The sequence below is a fragment of the Miscanthus floridulus genome, chromosome 8 (assembly GCF_019320115.1).
Source record: "Miscanthus floridulus cultivar M001 chromosome 8, ASM1932011v1, whole genome shotgun sequence".
Taxonomy (NCBI): Eukaryota; Viridiplantae; Streptophyta; class Magnoliopsida; order Poales; family Poaceae; genus Miscanthus; species Miscanthus floridulus.
The window spans coordinates 90,701,894-90,727,721 of NC_089587.1; positions in this window are offsets into that span (position 1 = coordinate 90,701,894).

The window sequence follows — 25,828 nt, forward strand, 5'->3', positions numbered from 1 at the left end:
GGCGCGTTGCTTCTACACATGCAGTCGTTTTAATGTAAGAAATTGCTTCCACTATCTTTTTTTCTTTATTTGTGTAAGTATGCTACTATTATGTTGTTGGAATCTCATTGTGTAGGATCATGAGAGGTGCTTTTTCTTTTAGTCGATCGACGATGTAGACAAGTTTGGCCCTAGGTACCTCCTTTTCGACGATTGGTTTAGAGGGAGACATCCATATGAGCACTTCAAGCGGTGGGTAGCACCCCCTAACCCCCCACCAATGACGGCTAAGGAGAAGCACCTAGCCATAGTTAGACGACTCGAGGAACCTCCTTTGTGCGAATGCGGAGATCGAGCCGTGATAAACCCTGAGAATACTTTAGAGTTTGTGTGTCCGAACAAACACGAAGTAAGTGGAAAGTGTATCTGTTTAAATGTTTAGCTCTATGTGTGCGTGTACTAATATCACCTTATTTAGGTAATGGCGAAGTGTCGTTTCAAGGAGTGGTTGTATGGTCCTAAGAATTAATGGCTGGAAGAACCACGAAAGGTTAAGAAAAAGAAGAAAGAAAGGATAATTTACAAAGCACATCTTGTCATGTGCGAATGTGGTGTTAAATCCAACTATGGTCTAGACCCTTCAGAGCTTGGAATAGGCCATTATTGTGGCTATATGGTTGACTATGATGAGGTTCGTTATTTTTGCGGTAAACATGAAATCGTATTTTGTTTATTTTGCTAAGACATATATGATATAGTTTTTCGTTTGAACATAGCACTAGGAAATGTAGGTGGGAATGTTATGATGGTCAAGCTAAGTTCTTGGATGAACTCAACGGGAGACAAGCAATTGCACGAAAGTGGGGATATGGACCTGACTACGTCAACCTATTCGTTAAACATCATAAACAAAAGATGCGTGAGTTTTCTAGACAACGCGGTATTTGTAACCCGATCGATGTTGGGCTTGACAAATTGGAATTGGAGAGACGGATGATGTTAGAGGAGGAGAGGGCAAGAAAGGAGGCAAGGGAGGAGACACGAGTACAGATGTAGGTCTTGAACGAGCATGTTGTTGCATTATATGCCAGTGAGTACTTGAAAACCTTTTTTTTCATTGCCTAATTTTAAATATAATATAATCGCGTTGCTAACTTATTGCATTTTATACATGTAGGGATTGGATGCAGCGAGGAACATGCCGCAGAGGTGGCTCGTGCAAGGTATGAGGAAAAGAAGTTAGATGAACATAGATAGCGAGCTGGTGAAGGGTCGAGATGGCGGACTAGAGGGGGGTGAATAGTCTTTTCTAAAATTAATCGCGTTGGCTAACCGAAACAAGTGTGGAATTATAACTATCGGTCTAGCCAAGACTACACCCCTCTATCTATGTTCTCTAGCACCTTCCAAAGATACTAATCAAGCAACAAAGGTGCCGGGCTAGCTAGAGCTCACCTAACCAATGCTAGGAGCAAGGTCACACAAACCTATGCCTCTAGTACTTTAAGCAACGAGGGAGCTCCTACACATGCTAGTAAGCAAAAGCACAAAGCTAACTAAGCTCACTAGCAATGCTCAATAACAAGGCAACCAATGCCAAATTAGAGAGCGCAAATACTTAGCTACACAAACTAAGCAATGTGACTAACAAGGTTACACAAACGAAATTAGCCACGCACGGGAGCTACTTCTATGCTACACAAGCAAGAAGGTAACTAGTAAGCTACACAAGCTATCTAATTACAAGAGCAACTACACAAGCTTAATATGTATGAAAGTAATTGCAAGCTTGTGTAACAGGGATGCAAACCAACGGGAAGAATAAGGTTGACACGATGATTTTTCTCCCGAGGTTCACGTGTTTGCCAACACGCTAGTCCCCGTTGTGTCGACCGCTCACTTAGTGGTTCGGTGGCTAATTAGCATCACCCGCAAAGCCCGCACGTCGGGCGCCGTAAGAACCTACCCCTTGAGTGAGGGTAGCTTAATGACACGCTTTACTAAAGTTGCTCTTCGTGACTCCCGCAGGGCGAGCACAAGTGCCCCTCACAAGCACTTCTCCGGAGCGCCGCACAAGCTTCTTGCGCGCTTCAACGAAGACCACCACCAAGCCGTCTAGGAGGTGGCAACCTCCAAGAGTAACAAGCACCACCGGCTTGCAACTCGATCACCTAGTGCCACTCGATGCAACCTCACGATGCAATCGCACTAGAATCGCTCACTCACACAATCGGATGATCGCTATCAAGTATGTGTGAGATGGAGGGCTCCTAAGCACTCTCAAGCATGGACACAAAGTCCCCCAAGGTGCTTCGCCCCAGCCATGGCCAAAGGCCACTTCTATTTATAGCCCCAAGGGCTAAACTAGCCGTTACCCCTTCACTGGGCAACGGTCGGGCCGACCGGACGCTCCGGTCGTGTTGATCGGATGCTGGACCTCAGCGTCCGGTCACCCGCAGATGGCCATGTGTCCCGGTTCCAACGGTCACTTGACTTGACCGGACGCAGTAGCTTTCAACTAACCGGACGCTGGACCCTCAGCGTCCGGTCGTTTCCAGTAAGCTCCCGAGCATGACCGGACACGTCCGGTCGAACGCGATTGGACGCAGCCCCAGCGTCCGGTCACTCTCCAGCTACTACTACACCGTACGTCAGCCTGACCAGACGCAGCCTACCAGCGTCCGGTGCTTTTAGACCCAGCGTCCGGTCAGTTGACCGACGCCAGCGTCTTCGCGACCAACGCGTTTTTACTTCTAACTTCTTCACCCTTGCTCCAATGAGCTAACCACCAAGAATTTGCATCCGGCGCAATAGAAAATCGGCATTCCATTTTCCCGAAAGCGCCGAATCCCGCCGAGCAAACACCACCTCCTTTGTAAATGTGCCAACACCACCAAGTGTACACCACCATGTGTAAGTGTGTTAGCATTTTCATAATCATTTCCCAAAGGATGTTAGCCACTCAACTTGCCACGCCACTCGATCCTAGCGACAATGCAAAGTTAGATCACTCGAGTGGCACTAGATAACCAATATGCAAACAAGTTTGCCCCTCTTGATAGGACGGCCATCTATCCTAAACCCAGTCATAAACTTCTCTACACACCTATGACCGGTGAAATGAAATGCCCTAGGTTATACCTTTGCCTTGCGCATTCTATTCTATCTCCTCCAATGTTGATGCAACACATGCACCAACATGATCAACAATGATATGATCCACTTCATATCATCACATGATCATATTGGTTCATCGATCTTGACTTTACTTGCTCTTCACCGTTGCCATCGTCCATCGGTGCCAAGTCTTGCTCAAGCTTCACCGCCACGCGGTCCATCACTCCAAAGCCTTCGACTTGCCCTTCACGCTTGCAACCGGTCCATCAAGCCAAGTTTTGTCTTGATCTTCTCCACCTTGATCACATGACTCAATGTCATGTCTCATGTGTATTTAAGCTCCTTCATCATCACATGTGTGAGGTTTGCAACATCTCCAAGCCATTTTCACCTTCATGGCATATGTTGCTCACACACATGTACCTATGGACTAATCACCTATGTATCTCACATAAACACAATTAGTCCACCTAAGTTGTCACTCAATTACCAAAACCAAACAAGGACCTTTCAGCTGGTCGCACCGTTCAATCACCGATTATGTTGTCCGATGAGGGGGTGAGGATCAGGACGACACTGGCAGACTGAATGAGCTCATCGCTCTAGCAGAGGTGGGCTTGCAGGCGAAGGAGGCTGAGCACGACACTGGCAGACTGAGCGAGCTCATCGCTCTAGGTGAGGCGGCTTGCAGGTGGAGGACGCTGAGGACGACACTGGTGGACTAAGCGAGCTCATAGCTCTAGCAGAGGCGGGCTTGCAGGCGGAGGAGGATGACGACGTGTTCTTCACTCTGACCACAGAGGCCGTAGATGAAGCGGAGGCCTACAGGCGACACGTAGGTCAGAGCAATGTAGGTAAGCCTAGCCACAACAACAAGATTGTGGTAGAGGACTGGTACTCGGATGATGAGTTGCTTACTCAGTATGTTTCAGACTGAGGATTTGAAAGTGCATTTGCCCCCTATGTGGGTTTTGGTGTATTGATGACATCCAAATTGGGGACTAATATGATCTTAATGAGATATGTCGCAGCTATTACTCAGTATGCGCTCTCCAATGGTTTTATTTTTGTTTTTGAGTTTAGGATCCACCACATTATAAGGAGGGATGCAAACTTAGTTGGTCTGAGGAAGATAGACCGCTCAAGCATAAAAATAAAATCAAAAGAGAGACACCATAGCACTCCACGAGCACGTAGAATATTTTTCAGTGACTGTTGGTGTTGGAAGTCCTAACATAAGCCGAAACTCCCAACAGTCGGAAGTCATGACTCAAGCCAGAAGTCCTAACGCCCAGTCACTTAGCCTACGCAATGACTGTGGCCGTCGGAAGTCCCGACCCAAGTCTGTACGATACGATTGGACTATATATGTTCTAATGAATTTACATTTAATCAGTGTACTAGATTTGTGCCTTTTCAACACACAAAACACAAGAAATGGCATGTGAGATCATGTACCAAACTAGGGTATAGAGTTCCTTCGACTAAACCTAAGATGCCTTAGGTAATTAAACCAAACAATAAACACATAGATGTGCCATGTGAATAAGATAAAGTTGTCCTAGTAGTGTGGCCACATAGTAAATTGTGTTGTACCTTCTCCAAAGTAGCCTCCCATTATTGGTGGTGGTGGCGGCGGGGGTGGCGGTGAAGGACCCTTGTTCCTGTGATTAGGGCAGGTGCAATATGGATCATTGCAGAGTGTCTCCTATGAATCAGCACCGTTGTTGTTGTCATCCTGTTCGTCGTCCTTGTAACTGTTGCTAACTTCCCTTTCTAGATTGAAGATATGGTCCTACAGGTAGTAGATGTACTCCGCATGCAGATAAATAGGTCAAGGATCAACCCACCTAGTGAACCCATAATTTTCTTCGGTCAAGGAAGATTGCAATAAGTATGTCATGTAAGTTATATAGATGAGCAACATATTGAAGAAACAAATACTAATAGCAAGTACCCATGCTCGCGGGCATTTGAAGAAACGATGACCTCCATCTATTCCCTCGGTGAACATCAGCACTAGGCAGTCCTCACCATGCTTGCATTTTGACCACTCTTCTTTCCGTTCATCGTATCCTCTCAGTGGTGCCTCTTTGGTGAAATCGCTTTTGCTCTCAACTGGGAACCTCTCATAAAGAGCTTCCTCAAAGAACTCGGGACCAAGAGGACCCTCCCACCTAATGGTTGTTCCCTTTCCCCTTTTCTCTCCCTCTAGATGACCCTCCAAACATTGGTACTACAACAAAAGAAAATGCTAAGGAGTGCTCTTCTTCCTTGCTGTGTGTGTGAATGAGAGGGAGTGAGGGGTTATTTATAGGTTGAGAGGAGGAATGGAGGCCTCTCAATGTGCTATGTCAGCGATCCGTGTGCCTCTTCACCTCAGCCCTTGGATCAAACAGTTATAAGATGGATGGTGAAGATAGAGTGGAGTTGTGCTTCCTTGCATGCCAGTACTATGTTAGTGAAGTGATAAATCGTTGCTGTCCTTGTAACTGAAAAGTCTATTTTTATTATCTGAAAAGCCTTTTATTCGTTCACTGTTACTTGAAAAGCCTAGATTCATCTACAAAGCGTCTGTATGATACGATTGGACTATACACGTTCTAATGAATTTACATTTAATCTGTGTACTACATTTGTGCCTTTTTAGCAGTGTAGAATGATTAATGATTTACGAAAAAAATTGCAAGAGTTTCTCTTATTTCAGGAGCATCCACAGTTACCAATAGAGACATCATTATATAATCCAAACATTTAATCATCCAAAGAGCACAATACAACCATAGGATATGGCTATAAGAAGTGTGCCCTAATATTTGCCAAATAAGAATGTACCATCAATAGAGAAGACAGGACGATAGTGCCTAAAGGCCTCGACACACTGAGGGAAGCACTAGAAAGCACAGAAGAATATCTACCTCCCATCTTTTCATGCATTTGGTTTTGGGATGTACTCATAATGCATGCCTGGATTCACCACTTTGATTGCATTGAAAAGTACTGGCAGCTGCCCATACCCATCCTCCTAGTCCCCATATTTCATCTTCCACCCTCGTTGCTTAGCCCTCCTAGCTTTACCATAAGTTATCACATAACCTCCATACAACACCTCAATGGTCCTGATAATTGTCCTCACCTTCATGTTGGGTTCTCCCTGCAATATTCCATCATCTGCTTGGCAATGAGGGTAGATGTTAACTATCGATGCCTCAGTGTCAGCTCATGGTCAACATAATTGTGTGGCCCAACAACTTTTGTGATCTTCCACTTTCCGATGACCTTTTGCTTTCTTGCACAAACCCTCCATGGGCAGCATTCCTTGTCACACACAACTATATAATGGCGCTCCGCATGTGAATGCAAGACCTTGTAAGGTCTCTTTCATACCACTACAAATGCCTGCAACCACCTCTTCAATGTAGGGAGGTCATTGAACACCCTCCCATTCTCAATTACCATGTTAGGGCCGGCCTCAAGAGCTTCTAGGAGCTCATCATCACGTCCTTCTGCACACGCCTAATCGAAATGAGCAAGATCGCTAAACTCATGAGCTCTTGGATCACGATGGCCGAGGAATGATACACCTCAACATCTCAACATCACTCTCTATCAGCTCTTCAACAGGGCAATCATCATCAGAATCAAGGGACCCTTGCCATCTCATATGGCTCTGAATCATGCATATTTTCAAAACTATTGGAGCCACGGAATCCATCTCCAAAGTGCACTTATGCAGCAACAGGGGGCATATCCACATTCTTAGGAATGTCTCCTGCAACATATAAGTAGAGAAATAAGGAAAGAATGAAGAATGGAAGTAAGGAAGGGGTAAACTCCCAATAACCATGCGGTTAAGACACTTACTCGGATGATTATATGTCAAAGAGATCTCATGAGGAGGATCTGCCACAACAAAATGAGTCTGACAAGCATCTCCTAACTACCATATTGGGGGTAGATTGAGCATCGGGAACCATAGGTACAACCTCCACATCCATATCAGGTTTAGGATGGGAGGGTCGATGTGTGCCTGCTGACCCATTGGTGTGGAAAACCCATAAGGGATGGGATCAACTAACACCCGACGCATGACCACATCCAAATATTGCAGTTGCCTCTTCATAGCCAATCTCACATAGTTTTCCCACTGATCCGCACACCCAATTGGGATCATTCGCCTGAGGATGTTGGGAGGAGAACCTAGGTGCAAGTACACCCTCAACTGCAATGCCATCATCTCCAAGGCAATGCAGCTCCTCCTAAGCCATTGCAACCAACTCACTAAATAAAGGCCTATCATTGAATAGCACAGACACGCTTTGCATGTCAACAAACTCAACATATCCATAGCGATCGTATTCAATGGTGCCTCCATGATATATGGCCACTAGGTTGTCCATCTAGTTTAAACACATAACGAAACACATGTGTGAAAGCATCTAGGCCCCAAGTTGGGTTTCGGTAATTAATGATAATATATGATTACTATGACTAACGTGTGTTTTGCAGAGGCAATTAAGTTAGGTCATGGTAATGGAGATCGATTAGGCTATCATGGTGGTCATGCCCCTATGATGGAAATCGTTTCAGTTTTCAAAGGATGGACGATAAGGTTAAGGATGGACTAGTTCTAAGTGTCGATTGGAGTTGAAGAGACACTCAGAGTAGTTTAGGACTTTGTTTTTCTTTTGGCCATACTATTAAGGAGGGTATGGACTGGTAGCTTGACCTAGGTGAGTCTAGTGGGTTAGGTGTGGTGCACACTTGCTAAACCTAGCACTAGGTAGCTCCTAAAAAGCCCTTAGATCCATTGCAGCAAACTTCATTCACGTATGATCAAAAGTTGGAAGTGAATAGAGGGTCAAATGCTGACCGGACGCTGGCTTTGGTGTGATCGGACGCTGGCGCAGAGTCCAGTCAGTTCATTTGATCAAGGTGAAGTCGTCTGGAAGTGACCGGACGCTGAGAGGTGAAGTGACTGGACACTGAGTCCCAGCATTCGGTTGACTACAGTAAAGTTCTAGAGAGGGAAAATCACAACCAGACGCATCCAGTTAGTGTTGACCGAACGCTGAGTCCCAGCATTCGGTCGACTCTAGTAAGGTTCCCAAGAGCAAAAATCATGACCGAATGCGTCTGGTCAGTGCTAACCGGATGCTGTCTAGTGTCCGGCCACCACTTGATCACTGGAGTTCGGGGAGAACTGACCGGAGCATCCAGTCAACATGACCAGAGCGTCTGGTCACCCCACAGAGGCACATAACGGTTCATTTTTTAGCCATGCTTATAAATACTTCCTCAATTCATGTGTGGGGGTACTTTTGCTCATTCCAACAATTAAGAAACACCTTTAAGAGTGCTAAAAAGAGCAAGGTCCATGTGAGGTGATTGAGATTTGAGAATCCCAAAGCGAGCCCTCATTAGTGAGATCAAGAGTAGCAAAGTGTGCATCCACCCTTCTCATTAGGCTTGTCGTGGTCAAGTGAGAGTTCATGCTTGTTACTCTTGGTGATCGCCATCACCTAGATGACTTGGTGGTGATTGGGAGTTTGGTGATCATCCAGCGGAGCTTGTGGATGACCCAACTCAAGTTGTGAGCGGTTGTGGGTGATTCACCTGCGACTAGAGTGTTGAAGAATCAACCCGTAGAGAGCACTTGATCCTTGCATGGATCAAGGGGGAGCTACACCCTTGCGTGGGTGCTCCAACGAGGACTAGTGGGGAGTGGCGACTCTTTGATACCTCGGCAAAACATCACCGTGTTCCTCCTTCTCTATTTACTTTGAGCAATTCAATTCTTGTCATTTACATTCATAAAATTGTCATGCTAGAGTAGGATTGGAACATAGGTTGCTAAACTTTTGTGTGGTAGATCAATAGATATACTTTCTAGGCACAAGGGGTTAAATGGGCTAACCATAGGACTTAATTATTGCAAAGAAATTTAGAATTAGCCCAATTCACCCCCTCTTGGGACATCTTGATCCTTTCAATTGGTATCAGAGCCTCGTGCTCACATATTTAGGCTTAACTGCCTAGAGAAAGATGTCTCACGGGGATAGACCTCCTCCTATCTTTGAGGGGGATGTGGAAAATCCGCATGGAGGCATATTTAGAAGCTCTAGATGTTGGAATACTTAAAGCCGCCTCACAAGGCTTCCCAAAACCTTGGGATGCTACACACCTACAAGGCGATGAGGTGAATTACAAAAAATAGAATGCAAATGCTCGAAACACCATCTTTAGAGGCCTTTGCAAAGATGTGTTCAACCGGATGAGGAACCACAAAGACGCCCATGCACTATGGTCGGACGTTTGTGCGCTCCATGAGGGAACAAAGAGTGAGCGTGAGGAACGCTATCATCTTGTCATGAAAAAGCTTAACTCTTTTGAGATGCTTCCCAAAGAATGTGCTAATGAAATGTATTCACGCTTGAATGTTCTTGTAGAGGAAGTCAATGGGCTTAGACTGACTCAAATGCAACCATCTGATGTTGTAAGAAAGATCTTGAGTGTCCTCCCCATTGACAAATATGGGCATATTGTGACCGTGCTTCATCAAGGTAATCTTTCCACCGCTACACCAACACAAATCTTGGGAAAGATCAATGCTCATGAGGTGTACATGCACATCACACCACAAGATGGCTCATCCTCTACTAAGAAGAAAGAAAAAGACTTTGCATTCAAAGCTAGCCAAGAGAAGGGCAAAGCAAGGCTTGAGTATGAGAGCTCAAGTGATGATGAAGTTGATGATACAAGCCTTGCTCTCATGGTGAAAAGAACCGCCAAGATGCTAGAGAAGCTCAACAAGAGTGGCATCAAGTTTAATGGCAAGAAGAAGAAGTTCTTCATAAGCTCTAGAAGGAAGCCAATCTCTAAGATGGATTGCTACAATTGTGGAGAACTTGGTCATCTAGCACATCAATGCACAAAGCCCAAGAAAGACAAGTACAAGAACAAGTACAAGGAGGGCAAGAAAGATGATCAAGCAATGAAGAAGAAGATGAGAAGAAGAAAAACAAGCCATACAAGAAGAGAGATGGCAAGAAGGACTTCCACAAGAAGAAGAAAAGTGGAAAGGCATACATCGTCGGTGATTGGCTCACGGACATTGATTCATCTAGTGGCTCATCCGATGATGATAATGACAATGAGAAGGTGGCCACCATTGTTATTGACTCTTCATCATCTTCACCGCCACCACCGTCATCATCCCCTACACACCTATGCCTTATGGCCAAGGGTGATCGCAAGGTATCAAATGATGATAGTAGTGGTGATGAACATGCTAGCAATGATGATAGCGATAGTGATGATGATGAATATGAATCACCTTCTTATGATGATCTTGTTAAACTGCTAAATCAATACACTAAGATTATTAGAAAGAGTAGAGCTAAGAATGAAAAACTAGAGGCTAAGAATGATTCACTTTTAGCAAAATGTGATATAGCCAAAAAGGCTAGTGTTGAGCTTAGAGAAGCAAATGATGCTATATCATCCAAACTTAAGGAGCTCAAATCTTCTAAGAAAGAGCTTAAAGATAAACATGATAAACTTAAGGGGATGCACAAAGAGCTCATCACTAGCCATAACAAGCTAAAAGAAGAATATACTACTCTTAAGATTAATCATGATAATCTTGTCATTGCTCAAGAATTTCTATCCAATGAGCTACATGATGCTACTAACAATGTTGTTAAGATTGATATAGCTACGTCATGTGATGATTTGATCATTGAGAGCATTGAGCAAAGTTCTAGTAGCAAGGGCAAGCAAGTGGTTGAGGCCGATGATTATGATGAGTTTGTCAAGCTCAGGAATGACAATGAAAAGCTCAAGAAAGATCTTAAAGAGCTCTAGACCACCAACACCATAGTACTTGAGACTAGTGATCATGATGGTGACTTGATTCTTGAGAATGAGTAGCTCAAAGAAGAGAACAAGAAGCTCAAGCAAGAGAAAAATAATGATGCTCTCAAGGAAGTGAAGAAGCTCAAGTTGGAGAAAGAGCATCTCAAGATTGGATTGAGCATGTTCACAAGAGACAAGCATCTTCAAAGTGAGCTACTAATGAACACCATCATGAAGATGGATAGAAGTGGCATTGGTTACATGGCAAACAAAGAGAAGAAGGCTCAAGCTCAACAACAACAAAAGCCAAAGCCAAAGAAGTATTTTGAATGTGGAAAAGAAGGCCACTTTGCCCATGAGTGCCAAACTCCACCACCACAACCCTTGCCCAAATATGCTAGACCTTTTGCCTTTAATGCTCATTACATGCTTAGAAAGGATTCTAGTGGAAAGATGAAAATCATGTTCTTAGGACCTCTCAACAAGAATAGGCCTAAGAAAATTTGGGTAGCAAAGTCACTTGTTGAGAAGGTGAAGGGCCCTCAACAAGTTTAGGTTCCTAAAGCTTGATCTCTTGTGTGTAGGTGAACTACAAGACCGGTGGAAGTCATTGGGTTATTGATAGTGGTTGCACACAACATATGATCGATGATCCTTGTATGTTCACCTTACTAGATGAAGAAGTAGATGGACAAGAAAGAATCACATTTGGAGATAATACTAAGGGTAAGGTTAAAGGATTGGGTAGAGTGGCAATATCAAATGATCATTCTATCTCAAATGTGCTCTATGTTGCTTCATTGAGCTTCAACTTGCTATCCGTTGGACAATTGTGTGATCTTGGCTTCCAATGCTTGTTCACCGAAAAGGAAGTTGTTGTATCTAAGAAGGATGATGATCAAGTAATATTCAAAGGATTTAGATACAACAACCTATACTTAGTGGATTTCACCTCCGAAGATGCTAACTTGAAAACATGCCTATTCACCAAAACAACACTTGGATGGCTATGGCATAGAAGACTTGCTCATGTTGGGATGAGCTCACTCAAAAAGCTAATGAAGAATGATTTGGTGAGAGGGTTGAAGGATGTGAAGTTTGAGAAGGACAAGCTTTGTAGTGCATGTTAAGCCAGTAAGAAAGTTGCAAATACTCATCCAACAAAAGCTTTCATATCAACCATAAGAGTGCTAGAACTCCTTCACATGGACTTATTTGGACCAACAACATACAAGAGTTTGGGAGGAAATCTTTATTGTCTTATGATTATTGATGACTATTCAAGATACACAAGGGTATTCTTCCTTCATGACAAATCTGAAGTTGCATCTTGCTTCAAGAAGTTTGCCAAGAGAGCACAAAATAAATTTGAAGTGAAGCTCAAGAAGATTAAAAGTGACAACGGCAAAGGATTTGACAACACAAACATAGAAGCCTATTGTGATGAAGTTGGGATCAAGCATGAGGTCTCCGCGACCTATACTCCTCAACAAAATGGTGTAGTTGAGAGAAAGAACTGGACATTGATCACTCTTGCAAGAACAATGCTAGATGAGTACAACACCCCCGAAGCTCTATGGGCGGAAGCTATCAACACCGCATGCTATGCATCCAACTGCCTATTCCTTCAAAAGTTCCTTGGCAAGACACCTTATGAGTTACTCAATGGGAAGAAGCCGGACGCCTCCTTCTTTAGGGTGTTTGGTTACAAATGCTACATCTACAAGAAGCGGCAACACCTAAGGAAGTTTCAAAGACGTTGTGATATTGGTTTTCTTGTTGGTTACTCATCAAAGTCTAAAGCATATAGAGTATTTAATCATGCACCGGCTTAGTTGAAGAAACATATGATATGGAATTTGATGAATCTAACGGCTCCCAAGGAGCACATGAGAATCTTGATGATGTAGACGATGAACCATTGAGGGAGACTATGAAGAACATTCCGGTTGGAGACATTAAGCCAAAAGATGATGAAGATGATGTACAAGTAATTAATCCACCTTCTTCATCAAATGTGCCACAAGATGGTGATAAAGATGGGAGAGTAGAAAATGAAGACACTCATGTCTCCCATGATCAAATGGTGGTACAAGCATAGGATGTTGATGCTCCACAACCTCCTCCTCAAGTGGTCAATAGAAGAAACACACCTCTACTATAAGATCATCCACAAGATCTCATCATAGGGAGTCCATCAAAGGGTGTAATGACTCGCTCACAAAACTTACTTCGTTTATTACACATCACTCTTTTATCTCTTGTTTTGAGCCTACTAAGGTAGAAGAAGCTCTTCAAGATCTGGATTGGATAAATGCCTTGCATGAAGAGTTGAACAACTTCACCCATAATGAAGTTTGGACTCTTGAAGAGTGGCCAAAAGGTGCAAGAGTCATTGGAACAAAGTGGGTGTTCCACAACAAGCAAGATGATCAAGGCGTAGTTGTGAGGAACAAGGCAAGACTAGTTGCAAAGGGGTTCTCTCAAGTTGAATTTTTGATTTTGGAGAGACCTTTGCACCAGTTGCAAGACTAGAAGCCATTCATATCCTCCTTGCATATGCATCACATCATGACATGAAACTATATCAAATGGATGTGAAAAGTGCATTTTTAAATGGCTTTATTAATGAACTAGTCTATGTTGATCAACCTCCTAGGTTTGAAGACCCTAGATATCCTAACCATGTTTATAGGTTGTCCAAGACGCTATATGGGCTTAAGCAAGCCCCAAGAGCTTGGTATGAGCATCTTCGGGATTTCCTCATTGAGAATGGCTTTACCATTGGGAAGGTCGACACCACACTATTCACTAAGAAGCTTGATGGGCACATCTTCATTTGTTAAGTGTATGTTGATGATATCATCTTTGGATCATCAAATGAAGATTCTTGCAAAGAGTTTAGTGAATTGATGTCGAAGGAGTTCGAGATGTCAATGATTGGAGAGCTTACATTCTTTCTTGGTTTTCAAGTCAAGCAAATGAGAGAAGGGATTTTCATCTCTCAAGAGAAAGATACAAATGATCTTCTCAAGAGATTCAAGATGGATGAATGTAAGCCAATCAAGACACCAATGCCAACTAATGGACATCTTGACCTAGATGAGGGAGGTAACACGGTTGATCAAACTCTCTACCGCTCTATGATTGGTAGCTTGTTATATTTAACTGCATCTAGGCCCGACATCATGTTTAGTGTGTGTATGTGTGCTAGATTTCATGCTAATCCTAAGGAAACCCATTTGATTACCGTTAAAAAAATTCTTAGGTATCTTAAGCACACACCAAGCATTGGCCTTTGGAATCCCAAAGGAGCTATATTTGAATTAGTTGGCTATTCTAATTTGGATTATGCCGGTTGCAAAGTTGATAGAAAAAGCACATCTATAGGGTGCCAGTTGCTTGGTAGATCACTTGTGTCTCGGTCCTCCAAGAAACAAAATAGTGTGGCTTTGTCCACCACCGAAGTGGAATACATTGCCGCGGGTGCTTGTTGTGCACAAATTCTTTACATAAAACAAACTTTGCTAGACTATGGTGTAGTTCTAGAAAAAATACCTCTTTTGTGTGACAATGAAAGTGTGGTAAAACTTGAAAATAATCCGGTTCAACACTCTCACACCAAGCATATAGATATCTGTCACCACTTTCTTAGAGATCATGTTGCAATGAATGATAGTTCACTAGAAGGTGTAAGGACCGAAGATCAATTGACGGATATCTTCACTAAATCGCTAGATGAGGCGACTTTTTGTCGATTGCGGAATGAGCTCAATGTTCTTGATTTTAGTAACTTCACTAAAAATGAGCTTGTGTTGTCCCTTACATTGCATTGTAATATACATCATGTTTAATTTTTATGGTAATGCATATTGGGCTTGTCTAACATGGTTAAGATAACCACCGAAAAGCGTGTGAAGAAGCTTAACCTTGGATCAAACTTGACAAGCAACTAGTTTTACTTTCAAGTATTACATTGCATATACATGAATGTTGCTTTGTCGTTTATCTTCAATTGCCCTCTTATTGACTATTTTCTTAAAAAGAATTATAGCCTAAGGCAAAATATTTTGAAAAATTTGAGAGTTTGAGAGAGGTCACTCACATTAGTTCTAATTGGTATTTATTTGGATCTTATTGAAGTTGGGACTTAATTGGGAACAGGCATCACGTAGGACTTTGAAGATTTGCTGGAAAAAAGAGTGACGAGACGCTGCATCGGACTCTAAAGTCCAGCGTCCGGTCAATTCATAGAAGTTGAACTGCTGCTGAGAAGGAGTGACCGGACGCTGAAACAGTGTTTTCCCAGTGTCCGGTCAGATGGCGATCCAGTGTCTGGTCGATCAAAGATGAAAGAGACAGCATGCACCGGACTCTGGCTACGTCCGGTTGGTGTTCACCGGACGCGTTCGGTCATGATTCCAGGGGTTTTGGACCTCTCTGGAATCAACTGGACGCTGGGTGGCAGCGTCCGGTCGCTGCCACCAGAGCGTCCGATCAGTAGAAAACATGCGGGAATCAAACTCTTTTCTCCATTTCCTTTTCTAATCCATGGGAGCCACCATATAATCTCCACGCGCGTTGACCTAATTCGCCATCATCTCTGAGCCGCCACGCCACCCTCCACCGAGCCCACGCACCGCCGCTCGCCCCGTGCCTTGCTCACCCACGTGCTCCAGTGCCTGGCGCCACCGCCACGCACCTCCACGCCACGCCCGTGCTGCCGCTCTCTGCTGCCTGCCCGCGTCAGCACCGCCGCGCTTCTCCATGCCACCGGTGCCCGCGCCTCCCCATGTTAGCACTGGCATAGCTCCAGCACCGCTGTGCCTACCCATGTCTGGCGCCGCTAAGCCTCTGCCCTAATGCTCCCGGTGCCCTAGCCACTGCTCATCGTGCCCCTTCACCACAATGCACCGCCGATCCACGCCACTGCAAACCCTAGCCGACCCAGTGGTTCCCCGATCCGTTCCTATTCTCGTCGCTTTGCCGGTTCGTCATGTAGCAAGCCCTCGTTTCCAATTTCGTTCCTAATTGCTTGCTTCCTAGGATTTTGTACCTTTAGATATATTGTATTTATTTGTATATCCTATCTATTCTATCGTGCAGCGAGTCGGTGCCGTTGTGGTCCTATTTGCAGTTGTCAGTCAACTCAGGGCCAAGCTCGTGAGTACAGATCGAGGCCAAGCCTGGGAAGTGATAGTTGTCAGTTGATTCTTGTTAGGGTAGTTGTTCCTTTCAGCTTCATCAGATGGCTCGTGTCAAGAATGTCGGAGGAGGTCCCGGTGATGAGGATCCGAGGCCCCCCACCTCGCCAGCCTATAGATGCAAAAGGCAAGGCAACAAAGAAGCTAGCATCGAGGAAGCGCAAGTACCCTGATGCAGATACAGCAAGAGTAGCCGCAGTTGCAGAGGCTGCAGAGCATGTAGAGAGAGGAGGTGGTCAGAGTGGTGTTGTCATTGCGGATCAGCTCTCTCCATCTATGAGGGCCACACTTGAGCAGGTTGAGCGCCGTCATGGTGGTCCAGCTGAGACCATCATGGTTGGAGGATGGCATATGGCTATTGATGAGAGTCAGCCTTAGGGAGAGTCACAGCAGCAGCCACACCCAGTAGAGCAGACTAAAGAGGGAGAGCAGGCCGAGGAGACAAAGCAGGCACCTCAGCCACAGCTTTGCCACTCAGGTCATACGCATGCTCTAGTCACACCGAGGTTAGAGACACAGCAGAGGGGTTCACGTCCACTGCCTAGACCATAGGGTCTACCTCCAGTGACTCACTTGGATTTGAGGGCCGCCATGGACAAGCAGGTTCAGCAGCTCAGATTTATGGACTTTGAGCAGTGGTTTCCACCGAGGCAGGATGAGCGTGCTTTAGAGGGTTTCTACACACCTCTGTAGGAAGATTTTTATAATGCATATCTTAACAGTGGGGCAGTATTCAGATCTCAGAGGGTGTGCAACTTGAGACCATTGTAGCACTAGCTAGAGAGCATATTTTCCCCTACCTATCTTACCTGCTAGGGCTGACAGATTTACTTGGACGGACAGGCCTATATGTTCTATCTTGGGTCCGTCAGTTCTATGCTACACTCTAGATTGACTCGTAGCACAGATTTATACACTTTGTATTCAGAGGTAGAGATTATAGGCTGATGAGCACTAGGGTCAGAGAGATACTCAGGCTTCAGGAGCAGCCCGTTCGGCTACATGAGGTTTGCTATGGACAGACAGCGCCCCCTAGATGCCCTCATGGCAGTATGGTGCCCCCTACAGATCTAGTCCACCATTGCTTCACAGAGCCATTCAGTGAGGGGTCTAGCAGGACACCTAGTGATCTCACTCCCACTGCTAGAGTGCTTGATGCTATTATGAGGAGACTCGCATACAGTTATGGTTACTGAACACTCTGATGCAGCAGACAGTGTTTGACATTTGGGATCTCCTTCTATCAGAGATGGAGGATACTATTGTAGAGGGATTTAGGGGTCACAGGCAGCTACCATATGCTCACTAGATTACATTCCTGATCCACAAGGCAATTACTATGAGGCCACTAGAGATGCTGGCAGAGTATAGTGGTGCTACTACAGAGTTTCCTGCATACAATATGACTCAGATGATCCAACATAGTGTAGTGAGGACACCCAGCCAGCTGAGCCAACATCCAAAGGTGCCAGAGACTGTAGCTCAGTAAGATGAGACCATCAGGAGCATAGCAGCTATAGAGGAGGAGCAGCTTGATGCTCAGCAGGAAGGGATTATTGCGAGCGACCCCAGTGACAGCTTAGATGATGACTACCAGCTTATTCCTTAGATGCCTCCACGATGACATGACCATGAGGCCGATAGCTCTAGTTTAGCTCCACTTGCACCGTAGACAGACCCCGCTCTACTTGCCATACTTGAGCGAATGAGGCAGGATCAGGCTCACCAGGCTCAGGAGACATCTGCCGCCTTTGCTTAGTTTCAGACTAGGTAGGATGAGTTCCAGCGACAACAGCAGGCGATCCAGCAGTAGCAATAGGCTATACAGTAGCAGCAGTAGGCCATGCATTAGCAGTAGCTCCTTGGATTTATGTAGCATGTTGTGATAGCTATTGGGGCTCCACCACCATAGTCTTCGCCCTAGCTAGGTCAGCCTGCCACCACTTCTATGACTCTAGCTTTATAGCCTAGTGGGCTTCAGAGTCAGGGACAACCATCAGCACAATTTGCTTCACCTACAGAGCAGGTGTCCTAGTGGTTTGCCTCCCCAGTGTTAGCCCCACAGTTCACACCTCTTCAGATAGGCTTCAGACCAGCTCAGACTTCCTCGCTGCTAGTGCTAGATACCTCAGTCTCTAGGAGTCTTGGAGTGACTTTCAGTAAGTTGACAGGGCAGCCTTCTTCACCATATTTGCATGTCCCAGGTCCTTCTACAGTTGCACCTATTACCAGGACTACAGAGACGCTCCCTTCTTCTGTTGCATCATTAGAGCCACCTGCGTCAGTAATACCTACATAGTCTATGACCGCTCCAGTCTCTGATCCGACCCAGACCACTTCAGCATCACTTCTAGCAACACAGAGTTAGATAGCTTAGAGCTCAGGGTCAGATGATGATGGCACACAGTTCCAGCTCGCTCCTCATACCTCAGTGCCTGACTCGTCCGCTATAGCCCCACAGACCGACCCTTAGGTTTTGGTGTTTGACACCAAAGGGGGAGAGGGATCGAGTATGTTAGACTTAGGGGGAGTGACTTAGGGGGAGCTTAGTTAATCTATTTGTTTTTTATGTGTGATACACTATTATGCATTCATGTGTTTACTTTTATGCATCAAACTATATTTATGTGATAGTGATATCTATGTGATCATGATATTTGACATGTGTGCTCTCTACTTTGAATCTGGTATATGTCATATCACTTGTGTTATGCTCATTTGCTTTGCTTTCGCATTTTACTCCGATGCAAATGAGCTTTATTACTTGTACTCATGCTTATTTCATATCTTTTGAGGACATCATGTTGGCTTGGGTCATATAAGCTTGCCTAACTCTTTTGTTCTTATTGTCAAAAGCTTATATGAACCAAGCATGTTAAAAACCTCAACTCTTTCACATACTCGAGGTGGTATTGTCATCAATCACTAAAAAGGGGGAGATTGAAAGCATCTAGACCCCTAGTTGGGTTTCGGTGATTAATGACAATACGTGATTACTATGACTAACGTGTGTTTTGCAGAGGCAATTAAGTTAGGTCACGGTAATGGAGATCAATTGGGCTATCATGGTGGTCAAGCCCCTACGATGGAAATCATTTCAATTTTCAAAGGATGGACGACAAGGTTAAGGATGGACTAGTTCTAAGTGTCAATTGGAGTTGAAGAGACACTTAGAGTAGTTTAGGACTTTGTTTTTCCTTTGGCCATACTATTAAGGGGGGTATGGATGGGTAGCTTGACCTAGGTGAGTCTAGTGTGTTAGGTGTGGTGCACACTTGCTAAACCTAGCACTAGGTAGCTCCTAAAAAATGCTTAGATCCATTGGAGCAAACTTCATTCACGTATGATCGAAAGTTGGAAGTGAATGGAGGGTCAAATGCTGACCGGACGCTGGCTTTGGTGTGACCCAGACGCTGGTGTAGAGTCTGGTCAGTTCATTTGATCAAGGTGAAGTCGTCTGGAAGTGACCAGACGCTGAGAGGTGAAGTGACCGGATGCTACCGGATGCTAAGAGGTGAAGTGACCGGACGCTGAGTCCCAGCGTCCAGTCGACTACAATAAAGTTCCAAAGAGGGAAAATCATGACCGAATGCATCCGGTCAGTGTTGACCAGACACCGAGTCCCAGCATCCGGTCGACTCTAGTAAGGTTCTCAAGGGCGAAAATCACGACTAGACACGTCCGATCACCAGTTGATCACTAGAGTTCGGGGAGAACTGACCGAAGCGTCCGGTCAACATGATCGAAGCGTCCGGTCACCCCATAGAGGCACATAACAGTTTGTTTTTCAGCCATGCTTATAAATACTTCCTCTATTCGTGTGTGGGGGTACTTTTGCTCATTCCAACAGCTGAGAAACACCTTTGAGAGTGCTAAGAAGAGCATGGTTTGAGTGAGGTGATTGAGATTTGAGAATTCCAAAGAGAGCCCTCATTAGTGAGATCAAGAGTAGCAAAGTGTGCATCCACCCTTCTCATTAGGCTTGTCGTGGTCAAGTGAGAGTTCGTGCTTGTTACTCTTGGTGATCGCCATCACCTAGACGGCTTGGTGGTGATTGGGAGTTTGGTGATCATCTGACAGAGCTTGTGGATGACCCAACTCAAGTTGTGAGCGGTTGTGGGTGATTCACCGTGATGGAGTGTCGAAGAATCAACTCGTAGAGGGCACTTGATCCTTACGCGGATCAAAAGGGAGCTACACCCTTGCGCGGGTGCTCCAATGAGGACTAGTGGAGAGTGGCGACTCTCTAATACCTCGACAAAACATCGCCGCGTTAATCCTTCTCTATTTACTTTGAGCAATTCAATTCTTGTCATTTACATTCATAGAATTGCCATGCTAGAGTAGGATTAGAATATAGGTTGCTAAACTTTTGTGTGGTAGATCAATAGATACACTTTCAAGGCACAAGGGGTTAATTGGGCTAACCATAGGACTTAATTATTGCAAAGAAATTTAGAATTAGCCCAATTCACCCCCTCTTGGGCATCTTGATCCTTTCAATGTGCTTTAGTCCAAATTAGATGATAGATAGTACCTAACAACTACTTGCTAACTATAAACTAAGTAAATATATAATAACTACATACATAGATACAGTGTACTAACTAAATAGCTAGGTCCTATTTAGTTAACTAAATATGTAACTACCTATCTAAGTAGATATCTAACTATATCTATGTACCTATTTATCTTTGTTTCTATCTATATACATATATATCTATCGGCATAAAATTTTGTCCCATGCCGAGGACACACGAGCAAGCCAGAAGGGCCCGCTCGATGGAGCTGAAGATCCGCCTAGCTTCAACATTGGGATTATCGGTCCTGCACACTCCTCCCGAGACGTGCCAGTCAATTTTAGCCTGCAATTAACAAGGAGAGAAAGCTAATCAGTAATTTAAGGCGGAATATGCTGGTGTTGCCAGACAGTTCTGAATATGTGGCTCTACGAGCCGATGTGGAAGGAAATCGACTAAATAGTCGTTTCCAGCATACTCATAAGAGTAAATTAGTTAAAGCACATGGGGTTGTGGAAGAAAAATCGATTATTATTCGGGATGAATATCGTTATTTAGACAAATATTAGTCAATGGCAATAGGATGTCAACAATAATCAGTTTATGCTAAGCCAATGACTACAAGTAACAGAATCCCTTTTTATATAAAAGAAGCAACTCATCATCATTTAACCATTTAATAGAGATAAATCTAATGAACATATTAGATTTCATCTATCGTTATGACCAGTGTGGCATGAGGCAGAATCATGCAGGTCATAGAAACAGTGATAAATTCGATGACCCTAACTCATTACTAATGTCAGTGGGGCATGAGGCAGAATCATGCAGGCCATAATACAATAATAAGATCATGGGGCTAACACATCTTTCAACCTATCTTTACTTCAACGGTCTCATGACGTGAACTGCATATGTAAAAACACTCGATATCGGCTAAAACAGCCGATTCAGGCATAGCGCAGAGTTAAGGTCATGCCCTATCAGGAATAGATCTACCAAATAACGATCCCCACTCCATGGTGCTAACAGTGGGGTGTGAGGCAGAATCACACAGGCCGTGATAACAGGCCACGGAACGATTTTCGTTAGCTAATAGATCTATTCAAGACCAGACATGCCTTAACCGCATACTATGCATGATCAAAATTGATATAAAATAGCCGATAAAACATAACTGATCATTTAAGATGCAGATTAGATCAGTTTAGATTAATAAACAATGGGTTAAACAGGATATAAGGCCGATCTAGATCAATCCCAATCGGGTGAAATGATATTGCTGTAATTAAACAAATAATGAAAGCAATAAGCAATATCGGTAACTTAATGAATCTATCGGAAGGATGCCACCCTTAGATAGAGCCAATAACTTGACCTTAATCTAGTTCGAGTAGTGGAGGTCGACCGGATCGATGCAGCCGTACTTGAACTAAACAAGAGTCAATAACTAGCTTATACCAGAGTCGCATTGGAGGTCGACTAGATCGATGCAGCCATACAAACAGAAGTATAGGCCATGATGGTACTTATAGACAAGCCAGAGGTTGGCCAGACTGATGCTGCCCTGCTCACTGAAGAACTCGCTGAGATCTACTCTACTCCTACTCCTAAGGGGTGGCTGGAGCCAAAAAAAGTTAGTAACTTGTATTTGATTGATTGTGTCTTCTTACAATAGCCGGGGTCCAATATTTATACCCAGAGCCTAAACATAAATCCTACTCGAGCGCAACTCATTATAATCTTCAGCATAGAAGAAAACATTCCTAATTTAAGATAACTTGGACCCTAATCTTTCCCTTTTTGTAGAGTCCGATATGTAGTTTCTTGGCACCAACCACAACTTATCATCATTATCTGCTGACGTCATCTAAAGAGATCTGATTCTAGAGTCGTATTTGAATCAGCAGATATCGATCCTTATGTAATCGATTCCTTGATTGGCATAATCTTAAAAGCCTACGAATTTCTGCATTCTTCCAAATTTTGGTGTAAACACATGCCCCCAATTTTGGGATAAAAGTGATTTTATTCCAAAATTCCTATTTATCCATTTACCACGCTGCAACTGTTCTATTCCAAGATATACACATGATCTCTGACTTCTTAGTCTGAGTTTTATATAATATCCCAACAGTACCTCTTCCAACTCACTCGGCCTTTTGCCTTTTCCCTTTTCCTAGAGCAAATCTTAATATCTGATGCTGTCATCGCCAAGGCCTCAAACCCTAGCAATCCTCTATTCTATCAAGCCATTATTCAAGCGTTCTTCATCAGACTCAAATCTACTTTGGCTTTAATGGCGACCAGCGACCACATCCCTGAGGTATGCCTTCTGAGTTTTGCATTCTCCGAGTACCAGTCGCTACTCTGTATTTCTTTTCTCCTTCAATTTATTCCATCTGATTTCTAGGAAATGAGGAATGAAATCTTGATTCCATCAACTGTTGCTTCCAATGTCTATTTTCTTGGACCTATGGGTGACCCTAATCCATCTGATTTCATACATCAAGAAACCAACCAAATCCCCTTCAAACAGTCTATAGTGAACTCGTCCTCCTAGAATATCAAAAACCCCTTCAGAAACTGGCCTAAAATGCCCAAGGGGTGGAGAAATTGGTTTCGTAGGGTATCCGAGAAAAGGGTAGAGATTGGGAGGTGTATGATTTGAATCAATGTTTGACACTCTCATTGTCTAGGATGGAGATGAATGATTCACTCTTGATTTCCGCATCCTATTTCTGGTCCAATGCCCTGAATGCTTTTTTCTTTAGTCATGGCCCAATGACTATTACCCTGGCTGATGTTTACCTGTTGACCGGCCTTAGGATAACTAAGTCAGTGCATCCTTATGAGTACTTGAGTGTTGGTTCCAAGAAATTAGCCAAAATATTAGACTGCACAGGATGGGCAAGTTATATTCTGAACCATATCGGAGACGAATCGACTGTTAGTGAAATGGAATATGTGGCCTTTCTAAATATGTGGTTGGAGAGATTCGTCTTCTGTGGGTCATCTTATGGTCCGACTTATAATCACAAACTCATGGCTGAGCATCTAGCAGTAGGCAAGGACATCCCTCTTGGAAAGCATCTACTAGGAGCTGCTTCTCATCTGATGTACCAGGTAGCCGCACAATTACTATAGAATGAACCAGTGCATACCATCAGTGGACCTTGGTGGTTGATACAAATGTGGCTCAACCTGTATATGCATAAGATTATAAGGCCTGATCTCAGAAGCCTGAGTTTCCCTTCCTCCAACTTTGATGAGGAATATAGAGGTGAAGAAGGAAGAACTCAACAGTGCATGGGCTATGGTGAGGTTGCATCGGCCATAACAATTGATATTGATATTGGCCATCTCTTCAAGAAGTTTTATCGAGGGTTTGATGCAGACATCCTGAGTTGGCTACCATATGATGATGCTGAGCTGATCTCCCCATTCAAATTTTGATTTGAGTCAGGCTGTTCAGACGAGGCGGCGACTGTAATTTTTAATTCCTTCATCAAGCCCAACGTTCTTCTCGCCAAATTTTGTCATGGTCGTGGCAAAATTGCTACAGGCTCCTTCCTTCTAGGCAACCTCCCAACTTATGAGTTCTTCAATCCATCTTTCGTAGCCCATCAGTTTGGCTTTGGCCAGCTCCCCCCTCATTTGTTCTTCAGAAACATATTGAAGCCAAGAGAAGACATCAGCGAGGTGATGGAGGCCTCCAGAGTTTTTCAATTGGGATTGGATCTTCCTTTCCTTTGCGTGCACGACTGGATCAGAGTCAGCTCCTCTTCCACTCTCTTTGACTCCTGGTGGCAGGAATGACACTCCCATCTTTTCTACGGGTTGGTCCATCATTTGTGTATATCCCTAGATGGGGAATTTGCTTCTGATGGAGAGGTAACTTGTCATTTCTTTTTAAAAAAAAATATTTGATGAATTCTTTCACCAGCTATTCTAACCGACCCTTTTTCATACATTGAATTTGATCCTCTGAGCTTAGATAGGAAGGGGTGTCCCATAGACTATCGGCTACCATGTGCAATTTCAAGAATAGGTCCGGCCACACCTTCATTAAAGAAATTGATGAAGACTCATGCTGCTCCCATGATTGTGACTTATCAATCTTCCAAGCGCAAGACAGTTCGAGGGGCAACTCAGAAAGCCATCACTAGAAAAAGACTTCATAGGATGAGACCATCAACTGCTTAGGTAAATGATCCATATTCTTCTTGAACTGATGTTCAACTTCTGATCCTATTCTTTCACAGTTATCGAGCATTGTGTCCCAATCTGCTCTGGGTGTGGAATTATTGTCCCAGGTGTTTGATTCAGCACCAACTAAACCTCCAACGGCTGATCCTCAAAAGGAGCCGATTTTGGTTGAAATAACCAATGCTTCCATAGCAGTAGAAAATGTGAGTTTCATCCTCGATGCTTGTTGGAGTATTTTCTTTAATTTCTTTATTTACTTAGTTTTTTCATCTTTCATTCGACTTCTTACCATGCCAGATACTCCCTGAGGCAACATCTATGTGATAGCAGGAGCTTGACAGTCCACTTAATGACCCTATCTGTGTTGAAGGTGATCTTGCTGCTATCGACACTTAGAATGTCGATTCCCTAGTTTGGCATATAACTGATGGTAAGGAAGTTATATGTTCAATTTATTTTCTCTGCAAAAGCATGAGCTAAAAATCTTTCCTGATGTTTGCAGATGTTAATGTTGAGAGTCCAGAGCCGATTCAACCAGACATCACTGGTGCATCATCAGCTGTCCCTTCTCCTTAGAGAGAGGCTATCACGGAAAAGGTATTGCATTCATGTCGTCATTCATTTCATCATAAACTAATCCAATCCTCTTAATCAAGATTCTCTTAAATGTAGGCATTTGATCTTCTAGCCCTAGGCTACTCTTTCAATCTTGAGGAATATCTTGACGAAGATAAAATCAGTTCATCAGCCACCTCCTCCAAGGAAACCTTGCCAGAAGAGACAAAAAATCAGCTAAGAGATGTTCTGCCAATGCTTGAGAAGAATATAGCCGATTTGGTCCAAGGCACTAATCCAATGCATAGAGTCTTCTTGGCCATTAAGGGTAATCCATCCCTAGCTCTCTCTAGAGTCTTGTCTCCTCTATCTATCTTTGAAGATCAG